Raw genomic sequence first — 23,437 nt, 5'->3', positions numbered from 1 at the left:
AAAAATTTTGGTTCATCAGACCACAGGACAATTAAGGTTTTTGTCCCCATGTGCAGTTGCAAACAGTAGTCTGGCTTTTTTCTGGTGGTTTTGGAGTAATGGCTTTCTCCTCCCAGAGTAACCTTTTAGCTCATGGTGGTACAGGACTCGTTATACTGTGGATATTGACACTGCCTTACCAGTTTCAGCCAGCATCTTCACAAGGTATTTTGCTGTTGTCCTGGGGTTGATGCGACATTAGTATTAAGTGTGTGACATTTTGCACCAAAAAACTTTTCTCTCTGGGACTCCGGGAATCCGTCTCCTTCCTGAGCGGTATGATGGTTGATTTCCCTTGATTTCCCCATGACGTCAAAGGAAGAGGCTCTGTGTTTAAGGTGTGATTTTATATGCATCCACAGGTGTGCCACCAATTAACTGAAATGGAATCAATTAATCTATCAGAAGCTTCTTAAGCTCAGAATGGAATTATCTGAAGTTTTTCTCTGAAATTTAATGTATGTATACTTTTGACTTCTCTGATAAAAGGAATAAAAAAACATAAAAATTCTCCTTCACTCGATTCTGACATTTAACAAATGCCAAAAAATTTTAATATTTATTGATCGCAAACAGAAAAGTTAACTCTGATTTAATGTTTGACAGTAAAGAAAAAATGTTTTTGTGTCTTTTTCTGAGGTGTATGTAAATATCTGATTTCAACTGGATATATATAAAAATATGTAGCATATTAATAATGCGAGTTGGTTACCGTTCCGTTATTGATCATTGCTTTGAGTAAACCAATTAATGATTAATACATAATCAGTTTAACCTCACAGTACAATGCTTCTTTGGGCTTTTACAAGTCTATCAATTAAAAATCTAAATTAAGGTTCATATAAGGACAGTAAATTAGATGGTCATTTAAATTTTCCTTCTTTGCACATCGACTGTGAAGTTTGTCACCCAAAATGCAAGGGCCACATTTTTTGTGCAAAAATGCATTCAAAAATGCAAGTTCTGCTGACATCAACTTTCTGATTAGTAACACAGTAACCTTAACTGTTTAAGGAACAACTGCCCCTATAGACATGAAGCTTCTGAAATCTCAGTGAGCTCAGTTGAGTTGCTATCTTTTAAAGCTACAGTATATTAAGTACAAATGTAAAAAAGATATATGGTTAGTTTGAATCTTTTACGGTTAAAATACAGTAGATCATGCACAGCACATCCATCCATCCATCCATCTATCTATCTATCTATCTATCTATCTATCTATCTATCTATGTCTGCAAACCAGATGGGATAGCATGTCCCTGAAAAATGCTGTGATAGCCATGCTAGTTAAGTGTGCCCACAATTTCGCCTAAGTCGATGCTGTAACCTCTTGCAGCCGGAGGTCTAGAGAGAGCTGATTGGCCGAGCTCTTTCAGAGGGGAGGGATGAGAGGTACTTACACTCAGAAAAAAATAACTCGTTGAATGAACATAATTAAATTATGGGAAGAATTTCCACCTGATTTAATGGCTTTCTTTCAGCATTAAGCAATTTTGTTAACCCAACTTAATGTTCTTAGGTTCTTAGGTAAACTGAATTAATTTTATTAGTTTCATTTAACTTATTTACTACAGCTGCGACCAACATAATTTAATACTGTTAACATAAATAAATAGCGTTGGTACAACAAATTTTTTAGTGTTTTTAGTTGGAGTGTAGCGCTTCCACATTAATCACGGCTCTACAGCCAATCAGGGGCAACTGTGAGCTCACGCAAGCAAAAGAAGCAGATAGCGCTGTTCTCTATCTTCTCTGTGTTACGCCGCCCCCAACGGTGAGTGAGCGAGCAGTTCAAAAAGATGCGGTCGGCTGGCATGATACACGTGATAGTCTTCGGCCCTCCCGACTGAGTGGTTGTAGTAGCCTTAATGTGGGAGCCCCCTAGTGACGGGTGGGAAAATCAGGGGGAAAAAAATGTTTTGACCAAGTCACCAACAGTGTCAACAGCAAAGCACCCCTACTGTACATCACACCACCTCCTTCATGCTTTCATGCTTCACAATGGAAAGCATACATCCAGGAACCTTTTTTTGTTTTTTTACCCTTTATATGATTTTCAAAGAAAAAAAAATCTAATTCGACTCATCAGACCAAAAAACAGTTTCCACTGATCTAATACCCATTTCTTATGTTTCTTAGACTAAGCAAGTGCTTGTTGTTCCTTAGAAGTAATGGTTTCTTTGCTGCAATTCAACCATGAAGGCCTGACTTACACTTTCTGCCACTTGAACTCTAAGAAGCATTTATGTGAGCTCCAATCTGTGGTGCTGCAAATTGTTTCTGAGGCTGGTAATTCTAATAAATTAACCTTTGCAACTGGGGTAGTTCTCGATCATCCTTTTCTGGGATGCTCCTCATGAAAGCCAGGTTCATCATAGTGTTTAATATTTTTGTGACTGCACTTGGAGATACATTCAAAGTTCTTGAATTTCTTCAATTCTTATAGCCATGATGGACTGCCATTTATTTTTACTTAACTGAGTATTTCCTGCCATAATTTGGATTTGTACAGTAGTTTTAGTAGCACTAATAGGGCTATTGACTCTGCACAAGACAAGTGATGGCCTAAAAGATATTATGAAGTCAAGAAATGTCACAAATTATCTCTCAACAAGGCAAACCATTCCACGTGACCACCCGTGAATCTGATGAGACAATGCCGTGAGCGTGCTAAACTGTCATTAAAGCTACTGTAAATCTTGCTACTTTTAACAACATATATTTTGGATGAGTAACACTTTTTTGTTACTAAATAATTCCATATGTGTTTTTTTTAAAGTTTGGATGTCTTCAGTATTTATGTATAATGTTGAAAATAAAAATAAAGAAAAAATGCTTAGGGAGACAGGTATATTTTCTACACAGAAAAACAGAATATATATATATATATATATATATATATATATATATATATATATTCTGTTTATATATATATATATATATATATATATATATATATATATATATATATAAATAAATAAATATATATATATATATATAAAGAGAGAGAGAGAGCAAAGATAATTAAAAAAATAAACTAGTGTTGATTTTACAGGATGCTAAGCTTAAGAATCAGAATAAATACATGAAGGAAATCGATTGATTTAATGTATTCATGCTCAGGAACCTCTTGATCCTGCAGTGGCCGCTGGGAAATCTGCAGAAGAGATTTTCCAAGGAGAACGGCTATAAATATGCCATTTGATAATCACACTTTTGAATACCCATATTGAAATGTCTCTTGATATTAAAGTAATCCGGTGTATTATTATGAACATAATGTCTCTTCTGGCCAGGGCACACTTGTGTCTCTGTCACATTCAATCAAAATGCAAATGTTTTAGTTCAAAGCCACTTGGTCACTCACGCAGTAACCTTTTATCCAGATCTTGGAAAAATATTTGCTCATATCCGTCACTGTGAGTATTTTATGAAGATAGAATATTCAATATTTATATTTAGGTGAATTACAGTAAGTTTTTCTTTTTCTAAATATCTATTAGATTTTTTCATTTCTATAGCACCGAATGTGACCAATAGTGACCCTAAGCTATTTGGTGCCCCAGGAGAAAAATTACGTGAAAATGATAACGTAGTTGCTTTTGTATTTTGAGCACTTCTGCTCACTCTCTGAACTCAGCATCTGTTCTTCTTCTGAACTCAGCTCCACAGGGTTTGGTTCTCTTCTCGCTGCTCAGCTTGTTTTTAGTTTGTTCTGCTTCCCTCACACATGCCTCGCTTGTTATATCACATGGATACATTGTACACAGTAGTGACCTCAGTGCTGCCAAATTTGTTCAGGAGAAAGTTAACTACTGCATGCCCAAACAGTGGCTAGAAGCTGCCAAATGACACCATTGACTTTATTGCATATTCACTGAATCACTATGCTCATTTGCATATCAAGATGTGCTATAAGAGGAAAAAAGATCTCCTTGAGACACTTGGTTATTCATAATATAATACAATAAAATATATCTTTATTGCAATAAAAAAGTAATGAACCTTAGCATTTTAATTAGAACGTAAACGTATAGGATATATTTTGGTAATTGCATGAAAAAAAAAATACATTTATATATTTAGGGTTGGGTTCAGTATTAGGTCTGGCTGTAAGGGTATACTTTTTAAAATTGTACACATCAGTATTCAATTATGCAGAATTTTGTTTTGATTAGTGACTGGATGTTGAGAACAATAGTGATTATTGGTTGATTATTGATAACAACGTTGATCAATGGTTGATTGTGGGAAACAGTGGAAATCAGTGGTTGGCAAACAACGTTGTTGAGTAATTAGCTCCTGGGAAAAATGTTGATCAGTGATTGGTTGTTGGTAAATAATGGTGATGAATGATTAGCCCTTGGTCATTTGGAGAAATGGTGACCAGTTATTGGTTGTTTTGAAGAATGGTGAGTGAAAAACAATGTTTAAAATAGTGGTGTTTAGTCCTTGGTCATTTGAATCAATGTTGTTCAGTGATTGGTTGTTGGGAAACAAAGGTGATCATTTATTTGTTGTTGGGAAAAATGGTGATTGGTTAGGAAATAATGCTGATTGGTGATTAGTCCTTAGGAAACAATAATAATCAGATCATGACTGGTTTTGTTCAGTTAATGACATTTCTAACTTCACCATTAATGGCACCAAATTAAACAACAAAGTCAATCCTGGTTGACCCAGCATGTAATTTCATACTGTATACCCTACTTGCTTTTTTTGATGATTCTAAAATATTCTATTTAACAACAGCACCTGTATAAACATGGCACAAATATAAAACACAATGTGCCCTAGGCAGAACTGGCGGGTTTTCACACATAGGCTCCCTATGTCAAGGACTGTAACATTTGACATCCAGAGGTAGGTGGACATAAGTGTTTCTTTATTAGAACTATTCCCTATACTCAATTCATATCCATGAGCAGTGGCAAGACCTCAAGAAAATAAGGTTCTTGGGTCAATCCATATTGATAAATTCCAAAGGTGGGGCAGAGGTCAAAACTGAAGCAAGGAGAATCAAAGGAACACAGGGGAGTTGGAAATAAGGATCTATAAATAGGAGACTCTGAAGGTATCCTAAAATTACTTTTTAAAATTAATTCTTCAAATAATAAAAAATATATATAGAATTGCAAGAAGGATTTGGTTTTAGAATGGTAGAAAAAAAGATTCACAGTGATAAAAAGTTGGCTAAAAAGAGGACATTTGGAATTTAGCTTAATAGTTCAGGACTGGACTTTCCAACACTCTATATGAGCCTCCATTAACGAACTGGACTCCATATTAACTTAAAGACATCATCTGTTATAATAAACTTCCAAAAACCCAACATTTGACTGCATAACAATTCATGCTATCTGTTATCACCCAAATGAGGATGGGTTCCTTGATGAGTCTTGCTTGTTCATCAGAGACAATCTGATAATTTTGATTCATACACATTTTTTCACATTTCATACACATTTCCATAATTTTGTAAACCTTTGATTTTGTAAACCTGCTTTGCCACAAAGCCCATTGTTAAAAGCGATAAACAAGTAAATTGGATTGACATGGCTCACGTTATTCAACCAGTTACATTAGTTTAAATAGTTCCATCTCCAAGGGTTTTCGTTAAAAGGAACAACAACAACAATAACTGTTGGTTATTGGAGAGTAGCTTATATAAGAGATTATCAATATCGATGTTTCATCATTGAAAATGGTAACAACTGTAAATAACAATAATTAACACCTTACAGGCACCCGTACCTCCTACTGTACATATCAAAAACCACCAGCCACCCCTGACCCAGAGAGAAGCGTGAGCTTATAATGAAACTGAGGACCTACAACTCCACCCTATACTCCAACAGCATGAATAATATGAGTTAACACTGTGGGACCTTATATAGACAGGTGTGTGCCTTTCCAAATCATGTCCAATCAACTGAATTTACCACAGGTGGACACCAATTAAGCTACGGAAACATCTCAAGGATGATCAGGGGAAACAGGATGCGCCTGAGCTCAAATTTGAGCTTCATGGCAAAGGATGTGAATACCTATGTACATGTGCTTTCTAAAATTTTTTTAATTTTTAATAAATTTCCTAAAATTTTAAGTAAACTTTTTTCATGTTGTTATTATGGGGTGTTGTGTGTAGAATTCTGAGGAAAAAATGAATTTAATCTATTTTAAAATAAGGCTGTGACATAACAACATGTGGAAAAAGTGATGCGCTGTGAATACTTTCTGGATGCACTGTAGTTTACATTACAAACCTACTGTATAGAGAGTTCATTAGGTACATCTGATAAACTGCATGTTAACTTAAATATCTAATCAGCCAATCATATAGCAGCCACCCAAAGCATTTAGGCATGTGGACATGGTCAAGATGATCTGCTAAGGTTTAAACCAAGCATCAGAACTGGGAAGAAAGGTGATTTAAGTGACTTTGAATGTGGCATCATTGCTGCTAGCAGACAGGCTGGTCTGAGCATTTCTGAATCTGCTGGTCTACAGGGACTTTCACACACAACAACAGTATCTCTAGGGTTTACCGAAAATGGACTGAAAAAGAAAAAATATCAAGTGGGCGACAGTTCTCAGGGCAAAAATGCCATGTTGATAGCAGAGGTCAGAGGAAAATGAACAGACTGGTTCAAGCTGTTGTTAGAGAGGCAACAGTGACTTAAATACCATCTCTTTATGACTCAGGTCAAACAACATCTCTAAATGCATAATGTGTATGTGTACAGCACCAAAAGACCACACGGGGTGCCACTCCTATCAGCTAAGTAAAGGAAACTGAGGAAACTTGATTTCTGTTGTGGCATTCAATCATCCACTCAGAGCAAATTCAAATTCAAATTCAAATTTTATTTGAGCAGCACATCCAGCTGTGTTTATATCTGACAAGAACCTGAAATATGCTGCAGAACTGAAAATACCTCCCAGACGATGTTCGAAGTTGAATGTTGACCCAACATATAAACTTACACTGGCAAAACCTCATGGAAACATCTGCATTTATTACAGAATGGCCATAAGATGATGTTTGGATGGTTAGCTTCTTACTTTTCCTATTTATCTTTCACTTTCCACCCACACCAGTTTCATGGATTATCCTTTATGCCGGTCGGTCCAGCTTTCCCTTGCATCACTTATATGGGCATACGAAACTTTAATGTCAGACTGAACGGCATCCAATATATATATATATATATATATATATATATATATATATATATATATATATATATATATATATATATATAAACCCCTCCAGTTTCAACCGTTTCCAATAGGAAGTTAAGTTATAAAGAAAAGGTCAACTTTCTCTTTTGCGATAAATCTTTTTATTTTGTTCAGATGGTTCACCACATGGGACAACCAGTGCGAGCAGTGCTGTACTTATATGTGTATAATATTAGCTTTAATTCATCATTCAGACATCATCTGGCGAGCATTTTTGATTAAAAGCAGACGCCTCTGTGACATATTCCCAATTAGCAAACACTCTCCATGCTACATCTTGCTGATGTAACTTGATATACAGGGACAACATCGGCCAGACGTATGTGTGCTGTTATGGATAAGGGACCTTTGGGATGAGGCGGAATGGGAGATTTGCATCATGGATTTCCCACTGATATGCAGCAGCTGTGTGATGTTATCATGTCAGTATCGGCCAAAATCTCTAAGGAATGTTTTCAGCTTCTTTTTGAATCTATGTCACAAAGAATTATGGCAGTTTTGAAGGCAAAATGGTGTCCAACCATTTACAAGTAAGGTGTTCCTAATAAAGTGGCTGGGGACATTTATAGCTAAGCTAAGATGCAGTGTAATCTACATATAAACAGTATTATCTACAGATGAGTTAAAGTGTTTACTGCAGATAACATGTAGATGTAATTTTATTATTATTATTATTATTATATATATATTTTAACTGAAACTGGAATGCAAGAAGCCCAAAGAAAAATATATGAGACAAAATGTAAGGCTTTTAAACAGTATTGGGTATATTGAAAACAACACACAACAAAACAGTAATTAAATTACACTACTGCTTGTAATGATAATAATACAACAATTTGTCATAGTTCACAAGTCTGTATGTAAGCTAGAGTCCCAGCATGAATGATTGTCCTATTTCATCCCTGGAGTGAAGCCATATGATTCTTTCACATGGTCACACTTATGTCAGATGGTCACACCCATACGCATCATGCATACATAGACAGACAAAAACAACAACAACAACAACAACAACAACAACACAGCAATGAATAAATAAAAGTAAAAGAAATAATATGATTTGGCCATCTGTAGTATCGTCTTCCTTGACATGGAGCTGCCATGCTTTTTTTAGACAATGTTCCAAAAAATCCTGGTGGGGATGTAGTTAAGGCAAGATGCAGGAAGAACTTATAAGGATGTATTAACGACCAGTTAACGGCATTACTAACACTTCATTGACGTACCACAATCCTGGAAGATGACATGATATTCTGACACTGCATTGTTGTTATGTCAATGGAATCCTCATAATGACCTCTTCATGCTTGTGTTATGTCCATATTAGGTCAATGCCATGTTGTAGAAGACCGTATTAAGTTCATATTATGTTCTTACCATATTTATTGCGTACACGCAGCAGGTTGCAGCGCATCTACAGTAGGTCACGATGAGAGAATTTGGTATTTAATTACATTTATATTTAGGCATTTGGCAGATGCTTCTATCCAGAGTAACTTGGATAGATCCCTGGATTGTTGGATAGATCCTTACAATAGGTTACTAGGTTACTAACTACCATCAGTCAAACACTGTTGGGAAGTTTTTTTTTTTTTTATGGGTTTTAGAGATTTTTTAGAGATTAGCCTGGATTAGTACTGAAAAAGTTTTTCACATACATATGGAATTAATATTCATCCTAATTTATAAATACTGGACCAATTTTTTACACTATCAATTTGGGATGATGCACATATTTATACCAACTGGCCAGACACAATGACCAAGTAGTAACTGCACGATAGTGTAAGCACCTAAAAGCATGGTGTGATCTGATCATGTGGAAATAATAATCATTCAGTTCGATCTCATCGGACCCAGTCAGTGAATGCCCATGTGCGTGATAGGAAATTAGTCATATCATGATAGATGCTCATCAGGGACAATCTGCTCATTATGATTAAATGCATTTTTCTTACATCTTATACACATTTTCATAATTTTCTTTTAATTTTGTGAAGTTGCTTTGAGACAATGACCATTGTTAAAAGCGCTATATAAATAAAATTGAATTGAATTGAGCAGAACATCATCTCATAATATATGATATGCATGATCCTTTTTTTTTTTAGCAGTGTCTGTTGTGCTCGGTGAGTATTTAAGTGTGTATGGCAATTTTTTTAAAAATAGAGTAAATCAGTAATTTTAAATATCATTATATACTATGGTTCCCATTACATTAATAATAATAGTCATAAATAATTTTCATAGAATTAATAAAAGAAGTACTGTAGAGTCTTAATGATGAACCTCTTATACTAACTGTCTGTTCTATGCCTGTACTTTCCTCTCTTATCCCTATTGCTTTCAGGCAATAAGAACAGAACGGTATACAGACTTATATTAGTGATGAATGATGGGAACTTGTTTGAGAAATACAATTTGTTATATTGCTTCTAGTTCTCTGTCATAGACTCAGACCTTTGGACTTTACTGTAGATGTGGAGAGCCCACTCCAGCGTTCACTGATATCGCAATCTTAAAAGAACCAGTTTTGGTCCTTTTTCTTTTTTAGACGCTAACAGAGTCAGCTGTGAATTTCTCTTCAGCAAGATCAAAAATATCAAAAAACTGCTTCCATTCCAAAGCGTTGAGATGTTCATCCATCACAAGTTTTGTGGCTTTTGGGCCACCCGGGTTCGATCAATCCTACTTAGTGCTTTATATCCCAATCTTTCCTAGCATGCTGACAGATAATTCCTCTGCTTGAGCAATTTAGTGGTAATACTATAAAATCTCTTCTTCTAGTAAGAGAGAGAGTGATTACTCCCCTTAAAATGCACTCACAATGGAGGAAGAGGTGGTCGTTACCATATGTAGAAGTGCGCTGCTGGTAAATGTTTTAATGCTCTTCTGTCATCACAAAGTCATTGTTTTCTGTAAATCATGATCCCCGTGCCATAACGCCGACTATATTGGAGGGCAATATAACCCCTCTGGAGTGCTTAGCAGGGCTGTGTCCTAGGGCCCCAGGGTGTCTCTGCTTTTAAATAAACTGTATCCATTCATTTTGAAATCTCCAGTCCATCTTATTTCATCTTCAACAACACTACTGTACAGTGTACAATGCTAAGAAATGGAAGTCAAATAAAATCATTTCATTTGAAACATAGAGAGAGATCTCACCAAAGACATTAAACAGGTAACAGTTGAGAGGCAAATCAATTGTACACGATATTTCGCATGACAAATATTCAATATTCCAAGACATGTTTGTTGTCTGATATTGGATTTTAACACTAATGTAGCGAAGTCGGGAAAGCAATAGATGTCTGCTTTAACCCTTTAACATTAATGTGGCTTTAATATCAATGGCTTTTCCCCCTTCAAAATAGTTGATATGTTGCTTCATGGTAAAAGTATAAATATATTTACAAAAAAAAAAAGATCTAAAAAATATTTCATAAAGGACTAAATCTTTTTTAAGAGATGAAACAGCACAAAGGTTTTTTAGGATTTTTTTTGTTTTTTTTTGTTTTATGCCACAAAGCAAATAAACGCAAACTATTTCCTTTACTGGATATTTTTTTAGCAAAACATGCTGTACATCAACTGAATGGTAACGATGGCTCAGTCAGTTTAAGTAATTACATTTTTCTTTATATAATTGCTCCAATTTCGCACTCCTTAGCATAGTGACAATAAAGAATCTTGAATAAAGTGGCTGAAAATTTTTGTCTACCACAAAGTTAAGGAAAAAAAATTTAAGAAAAAATATCCACATTTTTAGGAATGTCACACATACAGTACAGTAGATGTGGTTTCAAACACTTTGTACAATCAATACATTGCCCTATGATAGGAAGAGTTATGGTTATCAAACACACTTAACTCTTAATCAACCATACTCATTTTTATCTCACTTTAGTTCAAATTAATTATTTTTAAGCAGTGCTTTGTCTGCTCTTTATTTTCCCTATAAATGCCCATGTCCTTTATACAAACTTTTCTAATCTAGCTGATCTAACTCTTTTCTCTTGCGAAAAGCAGCGGAAAGTATTATTTCTCTTGTGCAATGTTTAATTACTTTAGATGTGAATTTGCATTATATGCTGTAGTTAAATACAGTTTCATGATTAAGTTAGTATAAATACTTGTTTAAATTGAAAGAGAATATTTTTCTCTATATATTAACTGTCAATAAATTTAATGATTTAGTATTCTGATCTAAATATATTTACAATATACAGAAAAATAAATTGTATTAATATATTTCAATAAAATATGTTGAAAAATATATAAGGAATTGCCACTTTTTATATGCTCAGAAATATATATATATATATATATATATATATATATATATATATATATATATATATATATATATATATATATTTAATTATATACTTGAATTTGATTAAATAAATCTATTTTTTTATAATAAGATTATGCAAATTGCTTATGACTCATTCGCTTATGCATGAAACACAAAAGAAACATGAGAAATATTATAGTTTTATTGAACATATCGAAAGTCCTCAAATAACAGCATACAGTGATGAGCCACAACAAACACCACCTAAGACCAGTCAGTGTCCATATTCACCTCAGTTCACCACAACATTAAACCAGCAGGTTAATAGTATTAAAAATATTACAGTTTACTATTACCACTAATTTGTAAATCGAGTCCATACATAAAAATAAATACATAAATGAAATAAACTTAAATGTGCAAACTACAATATACAGTTTTTTTATTATTATTATTATAATTTTTTTTTTTTTTTTACAATTTACAATTTACACAATATAACAGACAACAGCAATCTGGTAAATAAAGACACTAAATGATACTGATACAAAATGTCACACAACCTGACAAAGATATTAAGTGTCACACTGCTCAACTCAAAGTATGATTTATACAAGAGTTATAGTAAGTCCAGAGCATTGTGACAATCTTCCAGTGAAAAGAATCAGTTAAAAGGGAGATGATTTTTTTTTTTAAAGGGAAAATTGGTTGCTTGCTGTATATAAGGGCTACAGGAACAGGGCTGGAAAGTCCTACATTAGTCTTCTCTTGTGGTGGATCTCCAACAAGTTTGTCCAAAGTCTGCATCTCCTGAAGCTGCTTAGAATCTAATGGAAGAAAAAAAAAATTGAGATTTACCTGAACACTATTAAGCTACTCTGTCCCAACTGTCTGAATGTTGAGAGATGGGCTTGAGCTTGCTCGTCAGCTGCTGTTCCGGAACATTCTCCTGCAGTTTCTTTGTTTAAATTCTTGTTCTCCTCATAATGCTTCCAAAACAAACCCAGTTAAAGCAAAGTGTATATAATTACAAAGTTAACCATTCCACAAACAAACATATCTTAATTTATATAATTAAGTGTCTGGAAAGTTATGTGTTACTGTTAAACACTGAACACTCTATAATAAAACTACTGGTTTTCAAAAACAGATCATGCAGTAACATTAACTTACTAATATATATATATATATATAAAACGTTCCATTCATTGGATGTTCTTCCCTGATTTAACTAGTCACCTGATAGTGTGCTTTGACTTTCTAAAGCCAACACCGAAGAAAGAATTACCCACAAACAAGCATCAGTTGAAGGCAGCTGCAGTAAAGGGCCTAGCAAAGCATTTTGAGAGAGGAAACTCAACATTTGGTCATGTCTATGGTGGTACAGACTTTAGGCAGCCATTGACTGCAAGAATTTCTGTCCAAGAATTAAAAGCATTCATTTAATGCAATTATTTATGAGCCCCCCCACCCCAAATTGGGTTGTGTATGAAAATGTTTGTAATTCCTGACTGGTTAATATCACTGGGTAATATCTTGACTTGTGTACAGAGGCCAAACGGTGTATTATTCTTGGACTTTATCCCTTTTATCCTAGGGGTCTCCACATCGGATCATTTGATCTGCAAGGTCTAACACAAGTTTTATGCCAGATGCCCTTACTTGTCACAACCTTTCTATTTTCTAACTGGGCTTGGGACTGGCTGTATGGGTTAATGGTTTTGCCCAAGGACTCAGCAGTGGTGGTGCTCGAACCCCTGACCCTATGATAAGCCACACAGAGTCTCACCTGCCTGAGCCAGCCTCAATATATGTGTTTTATAGTTCAATTATTTCATCTCCCACCTCGATTGGAATCCACAAATAACTAAGAGCGATTAATGGTCACCCCTGTAAGCTCTCCACTTGTCACTGATTGCTGCAGTACTGAGGTACTGATGAAGATGATAGCCTTCTGATGAAAGATTTTTTCACAAAATGCTAAACTACTTTGTTGTGTTTTGAACTGACTGTTCCAAATACCAACATTCACTTAAATATACTGTTGAAATAAGATATCTTTGGGATTTAAAATAATTGAGTATCATAAAGACAGGTTTCCAGTGTAAATGTGATTTATTGTGTGTTTCCCAGAGCCTGAATCTCAAGGGGAAACGACTTTTTTTCTAGCAAATCAGGCAGCATTTGCTGCAACATAAACCCAGCATATGTTAGGTTTGACAGATCAAGCTTAAATTATAATCCACATACTTATCAAATATGTATTCTTTGTAAATCAGAAACCTCTGTAAAAGTTGCGAAGTCTTTTTTTATGGCACAGTTAGGTTTCCCATTAACATTTTTTAGAGCAGATGCCATGTTAGAGAGTGTCCCTGAGCATCTTACTGTGCTGTCTTGGGACATACTAAATGTCTGAAAGAACCTGCACTGAAAAATTCTATTCAAAATTCAATGGGCTGTTTTAAGTAGGCATTTTTAATCAGCAGGCAAAAAGTGACAACCATGCTGTGGATTCAAATGGAAAAATTGTTCATATTAAAAGAAAGCACACACACTTTTAGCTGCTCCCTACAAGGAGTCGTCACAGTGGACCATCTGATCCACACGCAACCTTCGCACAGGTTTTATGCCTGATGTTTCTGGCACAACTCTCACACTTCATCTGGGCTTGGGACCATGCAGTGACTGGGTAGCATGGGGTGTGATAACCCACTGACAACGGTGACATGGCATGAACCCGTCTCCTCAGATCCCCAAATAAACAACGCCTTAGCTGCCTAGGCCATCACTTCCCGACTTAAAATATTAGGTAAATATATGGACCCCCCAAATTCAAGTAAACCCCAAAGAACACAGAAATTCAAGAGTCCTAAAAATGGCCTTGAATATCTAAGAAACTTTAAAAACTTACTTAATGGCAAAGGTACAATTGTGGTGAGAATCAGAAATACATTCTAAACACACTAAAAAACATTGGGGCTGTAAGGTTAGCAACTTTTCAATACTCCGTAGAAATCCAATGGTACTTTACATGGTTTGTGGAGTTGCTTAGTGCATGGTTAAACAGTTAAGGCTCTGGGTTACTCATAATAATGTTGGAAATGCAAATCCCAGCATCACAAAGTTGCCACTATTGGGCCCTTGAGCAAGGAATTTCACCCTATCTACTCCAAGGTTGCTTTACCACGGCTGACCCAGTGCTCTAACCTCAACTTCCTTACAAGCCTACGTAGAAGAAAATGTAAAAGAAAAGTGCCTGAATCTAAAAAGGGTGTCCTAATTCAACCCCTGGTTATGTTTTTTATTTTATGGACAAGATATATACAGTACATGTATACAAAGATGGAGAAGTGTCTAACATAGATGGGCTTTGGATGACATCCCTGTTTCCAGATTATCTTCTTTTGGCATCATTAGAAGTAGCAGACCTCTGAAACACTGTGGCTTAAATGAAAATCGTTTTATTCTTTCAATTTTAAGACCATTGTTATCTCCTGGGGCTGAAATATTTTAGGATCTTCATTAGTGATAGTAAAAAAAAAAAGACGAGGTTGACGACCTTATCAACTCTACTTGCAGTCAATGTAATAGCATGTAGTGTTGAAAAAGGATTGCTGCTGGGCTTACTTTTCATGATAGGTTAAGGAGCTTGACAATTCATGACATTGTTGGAGTAGATCTGCAGCGACTTTAATTTAAAAGGAGGAGGTCTGGTGGGCACCAGTTTCTCAACTCAAGCGACTGGATCCATTGCAAGGAAACATATCTCCAGGTGGCTTTTCAACATCTGGAGATTTCTCAGGAGGAGCTAGAATCTGTGACCAGAGATTTCAGAAAGAATTCTTTCCATTTTTTCTTTTTTTAGCTTGTTCACACTATGAGGCCACCCGTAAAGTTGGAAAAAAATTAATGACTACATGAATAAATTAGTACAGAGTAAAATGGATTTTTAAAAAGAGATTGAACTCTTGTCATTATTATCTATTAAATATAATAAAACTGTGAAGTTGGCGTGTCTGCACATTGAAGATATTTGCGCTAAAACAATTTTGGGGGGACGTACAGTAGGATGAGTAATAGAAAACATCAAGATGGTTTTTGGAATTTATGTCTGTCTGATTGTCTGTTTGTTTGTGCACGCATCATGTAAAAACTACTGAATGAATTTTAATGGGTATTTCACAGGTGTATTTGGCCGAGCTTGAGGTAACATATAGGCTTCGTTTCATCGCAATCAGCCCATGGGATGAGAGGATATGCTACTTTGAAATTTAAATGCAAAAGATTCTTATATCTTAAAAAAGTTGACCTTAAAGAATTATTTCAATCCCAAAATTCAAAAAATACATACATATGAGAGCGCAATTGAAATCTACTTAATATAGGCAATCTTACACCTTTATTCTGAACACTTCACGGTAACATGTAGAAATTTTAGTTTATTCCAAAATTCAACAGATGGTGCTGTACATTTTAAAAACGCGCTTATAAATGTGCAATTAAATTCAATGCTAATGAGGTTGGGGGCACATCTAGTTAAACAATAATTGTGTTGAATGTATTTTTCTAATAATACATTATATAATATTTTCCTATGGTAATTAAAGTAATTTTTAAAATTTTTAAGATTTATATAAGATCAAAGATTTATATTTGATAAAAAAAAAAAAAGATTTTGGAACGCTTGAAAATAACAATACTGGGTTTCCTGTATTGTATATTTGTATTTACAGTTTAGGATATGGTTTAGTAAATATAAATACTTATAAACAAGCTTAAAAGAGACATTTTACACATCTAGTTTTTCACTAAATCTTAATGTTAAAAGGTTAAAAGCTTGACTCCCATGCTTTTGTCTGTTCTTTATAGTTCCCACTCCTTCATCCTTCTCTCTCTCTCTCTGTCTCTCTTTCTCCATCACACAGCAACACACTTTCTTCACGACCTAAATTTACCCACAACTCCTTTGTGTGCAAAAACAAGTGAACTTTCATTATTGCCGATCCCGGCTAACCCGCAAAACAACTTCATGGGCGAGACAGGATGATTGATACTCTTCATCACCCGGAGTCTCCCTCCCCTCGCCCGTAATATAATTCCAAACGAACTGCGGCGCGCCGTCATCCATACGGAAGTGACTCACGGGCCCCCATCGATTCACCGTAATAACACAAACTCTCCTGGTATTATGGCACACGACCACACATTTCAGCATGGATGGCAAACAGATCATTCCTACAAAAAAGGGAGAAGGCTTCTCTTTTAATCCTGCAATGGTGCACTGTTTACCAGGGCCTATGTTTTTATTCTTTAGCAGTGTATTGAAAATATGTAATTAGTAGACAAAAGAAGTCAAAGCATAGTTTCCCCTGATGTCAACTGTAGCTGATTAGAACTTCAGCAGTTATTTCTGTAGTGAAAAGGTATTCAAATGTACTGTATGAAGAGCATTCAAGCCAAACTAGAACTTTCGATTTTGCAGAAAATTATCTAATTACCTTCACAGTAAAAGAATGACTGCTTTTATTTCTATATACTGTACAATCCCCTGCTACACTAATGCACTTATCCCAGTGGTTCACCAGGGCTTGGATACCATTAAGGTGCACCAGAGTCATGATCGGACTGCCTGGCCTCCTGAGAACTCATTAAATGCCCAAACATGTGGAAATCGCTTTGAGCAAAGGACGGACTGTATGAAGATGAGAGACAGCTCCGCGCGCCGTTAGCCGGCAAAGCGACCACGGGACAGCGTACCCCAGCAGCCGCTAGACTAGCGCCGGGAGGACGCGTGGTAAGCCGCGCTGGGCTTTACATTGACTGTGTGCTGGATGGCGTCTTACTGCGGGCGCTCGTGGACACCGGCTCCGCTGTTTCACTGCTGCGCTCTGGATTACTGGGGCAAAGCGAGCGTGTTTGCGGACGGCCTGATCCTGCCTTCAGCATCTGCACCGTTGCTGGGGGCTACGGGAAGGTAAGGGCGTGTCGCACAGCGCGAGTCCAGGTGGGTGGCCGAAATTATTCCCACGGGTTCGTTGTGGGGAATGTTGAGGAGGACTGCATTTTGGGGTTGGACATTCTGGAGAGATGGGGTGCGGTGCTGAACTTGTCCAGCGGAACTCTCCGTGGTAACTTCGGGGTAGCCAGGTTGCTTGGACCCAAACCACAGCCGGACAGGTTAGCAGCACACACCCGGGGGGCGGAACTTCCAAAAGCAGACCGAGCGGGAAATCTGCGCGCTAACACCGGCGCTTTACCTCGCCGGCCGGGCAGCAAAGCGCGTGGCCGGTACTGCGAGCAAGTGGAGCGCCGTCACGACGTAAAACCCTCGACGCAAGACGTTCCCCCCGTGCAGTCCTCCAGGCCCTCCCGTGGTGATCAGCCGTCCAAACCAGCATGCAGCCGTCCACCCGGCGCTCGCGGGCACCGCTGCAAGACTTTCGGGTGGGGGCACCTATGGGGCGAATGGGCGTGGACACTCACAGCCAGGGGCGAGATTTTGCTGCTGGCGAGCAGGTGTGGGTGTGTTCCTCCGGAAGGAGAAGGAGGGGGCTCTCGACCGGGCGTGTGTCTCACTGGGTGGGCCCCTGTATGGTAATAGCTCAGCTCTCCGATGTCATCTACCGGGTGCGGTTGGTGGGGCTGGCACGAGTTTTGCTCCACCATGACCGTCTTGCGCCTTGCCAGCTGCACGCCGGGGAAACATTGAACCCTGTGGAGGCCGGACCGCCTCAGGACTACGTTCGCGTTCATTCCTCACCTGCCAAAGGACGCCGGCGTTCCCACCGCCAGGGCCGACCGCCTCCACGCCTCCAAAACAAACTTCGTCATGGTGACCAGGGACGGTCACAGCTCAGGTGGGGGCAGTGTGGCGTGGGCGGGGCGGCGGCTGACGACCAGCATGCTTTGTGGGAATGTCGGTGTGTTCACCATGATGGGGAAAGGTGTTTGGGTTAGTGACTTCGGCCCTGTTGTGTGTGTGTTGAAGTGTGTGACGTGTGAAATGTGCTCTAGTTCAGGCTGACGCTGAATTAGAGGTAGGCTCCTGAGTGAAGGTGCTGCTCATGCCATTACCGGCTGTGTGCTAAATAAAGTACTCCCAGCCATTGCATTGGGTAGCAAATAAGCTCACTCGTCTTTCCAGTATTCTTCTCGGCGTAAAAACGCTACAATATTGTGCATGAAGTCTTTTGTAAAATGCCTTCATTTACAAGAAGTTTCATCACAAGTTTCGGTTATGACATGAATGGACCTTGTAGAAGCCCAGACATACAGAATAACAGTGATCTGTAATACCCCTTTCTTACCTATGTGGTTTGACCCATCGTGAAATGCGGTGTTAGGCATCATGAGCCGCCGCGAGTGACCCCCTGACATTCCGCGAAGTTCGGCAAGGTCCGCGAGCTTCCGCAAGGATGGACAAAAAAAAAAAAAAAACGTTTTATACATGTTAAAAGATTACTAGACCAAAACATGGACGCTAATGAAAAAACAAATAAAGTGTTATAGTTTTGTACTTTTGTTATGATTAAAATTTGGCTCATATCAGTTAATGTTGACCTTGACTATACAGTATATAAGAATCATATTGATATCCATGCTGTATCCGATATAAAAAAAAACACACACACACAAAAAAGAGATTTTCCTCGCAAATAAAACACAAAGACTTATACGGCATTAAAACAATTCCTGAATAACAAATTTCAATTGTGTTTGGACAGATCCAAAATGACAGTTATTGACAAAGTTAACGGAATCAAGTGATTAAGAACTAATTGCACTTTCAAGACTTGCGAGTGATGAACGAGTGCAATATTCATGCTCGTTACAAAGCCACAATTCCCTCCCTTGGCAATACTGTCCTTTTCCCCAGGTTACGAAGTCAGCGCTTCAGATTTGCTCCTGAACAGTCATCATATTTTTTCGACCCACAGTGGGATAATCGGTGCCGACGGAGGTCTTTTTTGGACTAAGCAAATTTCATGGGAGAGGAAGCCCAACAGCAAAGTCTCATCTGGCTGTTCATATGTGAACCTTGATCACTTGTGCCCCTGCAGTCAGTATCGGTTTACAGCAGAGCTTTGTATTTATTGGATCTAAAAAAAATGTAAAAATAAAACAAGAAATGGCAAATTGCTTCATAATTCAGTTTAGCAGATTCTGCCAGGTTTGCAAGCTGAGTTTAATTTCCCAAGAAAGTGATGCGTTTATCTCAAAATATTATTAAAGGCAGACGCCTTCGTTTGTGTTCATGAAACAAAGTTTTTGCTGAGCGTTATAAAAAAAAAATAACACACACAAAAAAAACCAATGGTGATTGCACTCCCTTAGTGAGGAGCACAGGATTTCATCTCAAGCACGGCAAGGTGTCAGCTCCCATGATGCTCTGCTCAGAACAGCTTAGCTCAGCACACAGGGCCCTGTAAAACAAAATTCACCACTTAGAATCAGGCTGTTACTAAAAATGTTATCAGGCCTCCTTGGCAAAGGTGCACATGTTTACAAGCCAAGCGTACTTAGTCGTTTCAGAAGTAATGACACAGGAGGAGAACTTTGACACTGGTGGGGAAGATGTTAACCTTACGGGTGTAAAGTGGACAGATTTGAGGAGACGGGTCTCCAGGGTGAAAAACATAATATACTGTACCCTTGCAGTACAAACATTTAGGGATAAAACTGAAAATTTCCATCCGTTGTGTCAGATTAGCTATATACAATATGAATGACAGAGCAGAGTATGGAATGGAAACATCCTCAATTAGTGAAAATTGTGCTTTATTTCTGGGATTCTCAAGGGCCAGTACGGGAACATTATCATCAAATAGGTTCAACAATCAACAGTGCTCATTACAGTGAGATGCTTATTAAAGAGCTGAAGCGTAAACTTCAGATTAAACGTTGAGATCTTGCATTCTGCCCACAGTGCTTTATGATTTGCAAAAACATTGTTGCGAGGTGTTAAAGTATCCTTCCTATAGCCTGATCTTTCTCCATCGCACTTTTATTTGGTTGGTCCCCTGACAACAGCCCCATGAAGAGGAAGATTCACTTTTGATGAAGATGAGAATTTTTTAATGAGCGAATATAAAGGCTTATTAACAGATATACAGTGCAGATTGTATTGAAAAGCCAGGGGATTATGCTAAAAAATAATGTATTCGTTATTATTATTATTATTAAAGGTGATTAAAATACATTCTGCAGCCAGAGTGCGGATCATTTTTGAGTCTCATAATACTGTATTTGAATACTTGCATTGGTATAATTCGACAAAGGGTTCTACTGTAATGCCTATATACATTTTTCTTAAAGCATAACTGGCATTTAATCATATTGTTTTACACGTTTCATGTTTGTGCAAGCTATGCATTTACCTAATCATAACATCTCTCTTGACACTGTATGTTTTGAGCATGCAGATGTGGACAGATGTTTAGAGCAAATTAGTGACAACATGGGTTGCTTCATTAATGATTTGCAGGTGCTAGTAATGTGGAAATACTGCCACCAAAATAAGCAGTATTAACATATAATACTAGAATATTATATTAGAATATTATTCTGCATGGAGAGTTAAGAATGGCTGAAAGTGGCACAAAAATTTACCTTATGATTAACTGTTTTGTCATGTTAGTTTTTTTAACAGTAAACTTGATCCTTCAACGTTTCTTTTTACATTAGATTAGATTCGACTTTATTCTTAATGTGCAAAGCACATGTAAACTGTCAATGAAATGTGATTTAAATCTAACCAGAAGTGCGTACGTTGTATATTTAAAATAAAATACAATGAAGATATACAGCATATATATATGCACAGGAGTATGGATGTCAGGTTGAGGTCAGGACTCGGTGCAGCCCAGTCAAGTTCTTCCACACCCAACCCGCTCATCCATGTCTTTATGGACTTTGCTTCGTGCACTGGTGGGCAGTCATGTTAAGACAGGAAGGGGCCGTCCTCAAACTGTTCCCACAAAGTTATGAGCATGAAATACTCCAAAATTTCTTGGTACGCTGAAGCATTGGGAGTTCCTTACACTGAAACTAAGCGGTTGGGCCCAACTCCTGAAAAACAACCCCACGCCAGTTCCATAATGACTATGCACCACTGAGTGCTGACGTCAACTCGGTAGAACACCTTTGGGAAGAATTAGAGCCGAGACTGCAAGCCAGGCCTCGTCTAGCATCAGTGTCTGACCTTACAAATGCGCTTCTGGAGGAATAATCAAAGATTCCTGTAAACACACTCCTAAACATTGTGGAAATCCTTCCAAAAAGAGTTAAAGCTGTAATAGCTACAAAGGGTGGGCCAACTTCATATTAAACCCTATGGATTAGGAATTGGATGTCAAGTCAAGTTCATATGCATGTGAAGGCAGCGAGCGAATACTTTTGACAATATGGTGTATATATTATATATATGGTATACACACATACACCGCATGTCCGACCGAAGAAAGTCACCCACATTAATATTTAATCAGACATTTTGTACTCTGTATTAGGTATTGGCAGTACAAAATTGGCCATAATGTATAATTGAGTGTGTGAGATAGTGTGCACTTGTGCCCTGTGATGTGTTAGCATCCCTGCATTTCCTGGGATATCCCACCTTACACACACAATAGGTGGTATAGAAAATAAATGAGTGAGTATGATGAGTGTATATGTATATTCATTTAAAGTGACTGTTAGATTAGATTTATTAGATTTTTTTTTGAGAGAGTCACATGCTTATAAAATACCTCTAAATGCGTTCATTTTAAACAATCAACCCCAGCTTATTTTTTTCAGTTATTCATCTTATTCTGTATTATTCAGTAACTTGATAACAATAGCAATAGGGTGGCACATACATTTTAAATGTAACTGAGTATTCACATTGCACCAACCATTCATTTATTTATTTATTTACTCACTTTAATTTTCTCCTATTGAGTGCAGAGGATTATGGCGCCAATTGTGATGAGAGCAGAAAATAAGTTGAAAACTTCTGAACTTTATGCAAATGAGAAGCAAATATCATTGCTCTGAGGTCAATCAGATTGTAGCATTTGCCATGGCTCTTGTCACACCCATGGTCCGGATCAGGACATACGCTAAAATTAATTTAAGATGAAGAGACATGATGTCTTGTAGCCAATCTATGATTACAGCAGCTCAATTAACAAGAAGAAAAAGACTACAGTGGTTTAAAATATGCTAATGCAAATTGCATGGGAGATAAGAAGACTGCTTAACTGTTAAGTGGGACCAAATTTTTTTTTATTTTTTCAGTTTAATAGAAGCACAAATAAAAGCAATTCAAATAAATTAATTTAGCCAGTCCTTTTTTTAACCTTTGTAATGATAGCAAAGATCTACAATTTTGAATGCAGTTTGGTCCAGCGGTGAATCATGGGAATGTAAAAACGTAAATACAATAGTATGTAGGATGATAAATTGTTTAATAAAGATGATAAACGTGCATCATTTGTTATGCATAATTTTTTTTTATTATTAAATTATTCTGGGGATATGAACACATTCACCTTTATTATCTAGAAATTTGACTACCTGTCTTTCAATCAGCATTATCAAATTCTCGCCAAAGGCAAACAATTTATCCCCCCCCCAAAAAAAAAGAAAAAAAAATCATGATTTTGAGTTCAGAGACACTTTAACTTTCGACTGTACTCGGTCTGTGCTCAGTTCGGATTTCGCCTCACATGCAACTCCCTTTGGGTGAAAGCAGCTGCCAAATGAATAAACAAATTTTAGAGGGCGTGATTGCTTTAGGTCTGCCGAATCAATCATGATTAGTAAGGCATTCGAAGAAGGGGCGTAAGATTATTGAACTGCAGTAATGAA

Source organism: Clarias gariepinus, chromosome 26 (genome assembly GCF_024256425.1).
Source record: "Clarias gariepinus isolate MV-2021 ecotype Netherlands chromosome 26, CGAR_prim_01v2, whole genome shotgun sequence".
Lineage (NCBI taxonomy): Eukaryota > Metazoa > Chordata > Actinopteri > Siluriformes > Clariidae > Clarias > Clarias gariepinus.
Note: the sequence above shows the minus strand (reverse complement) of the source record.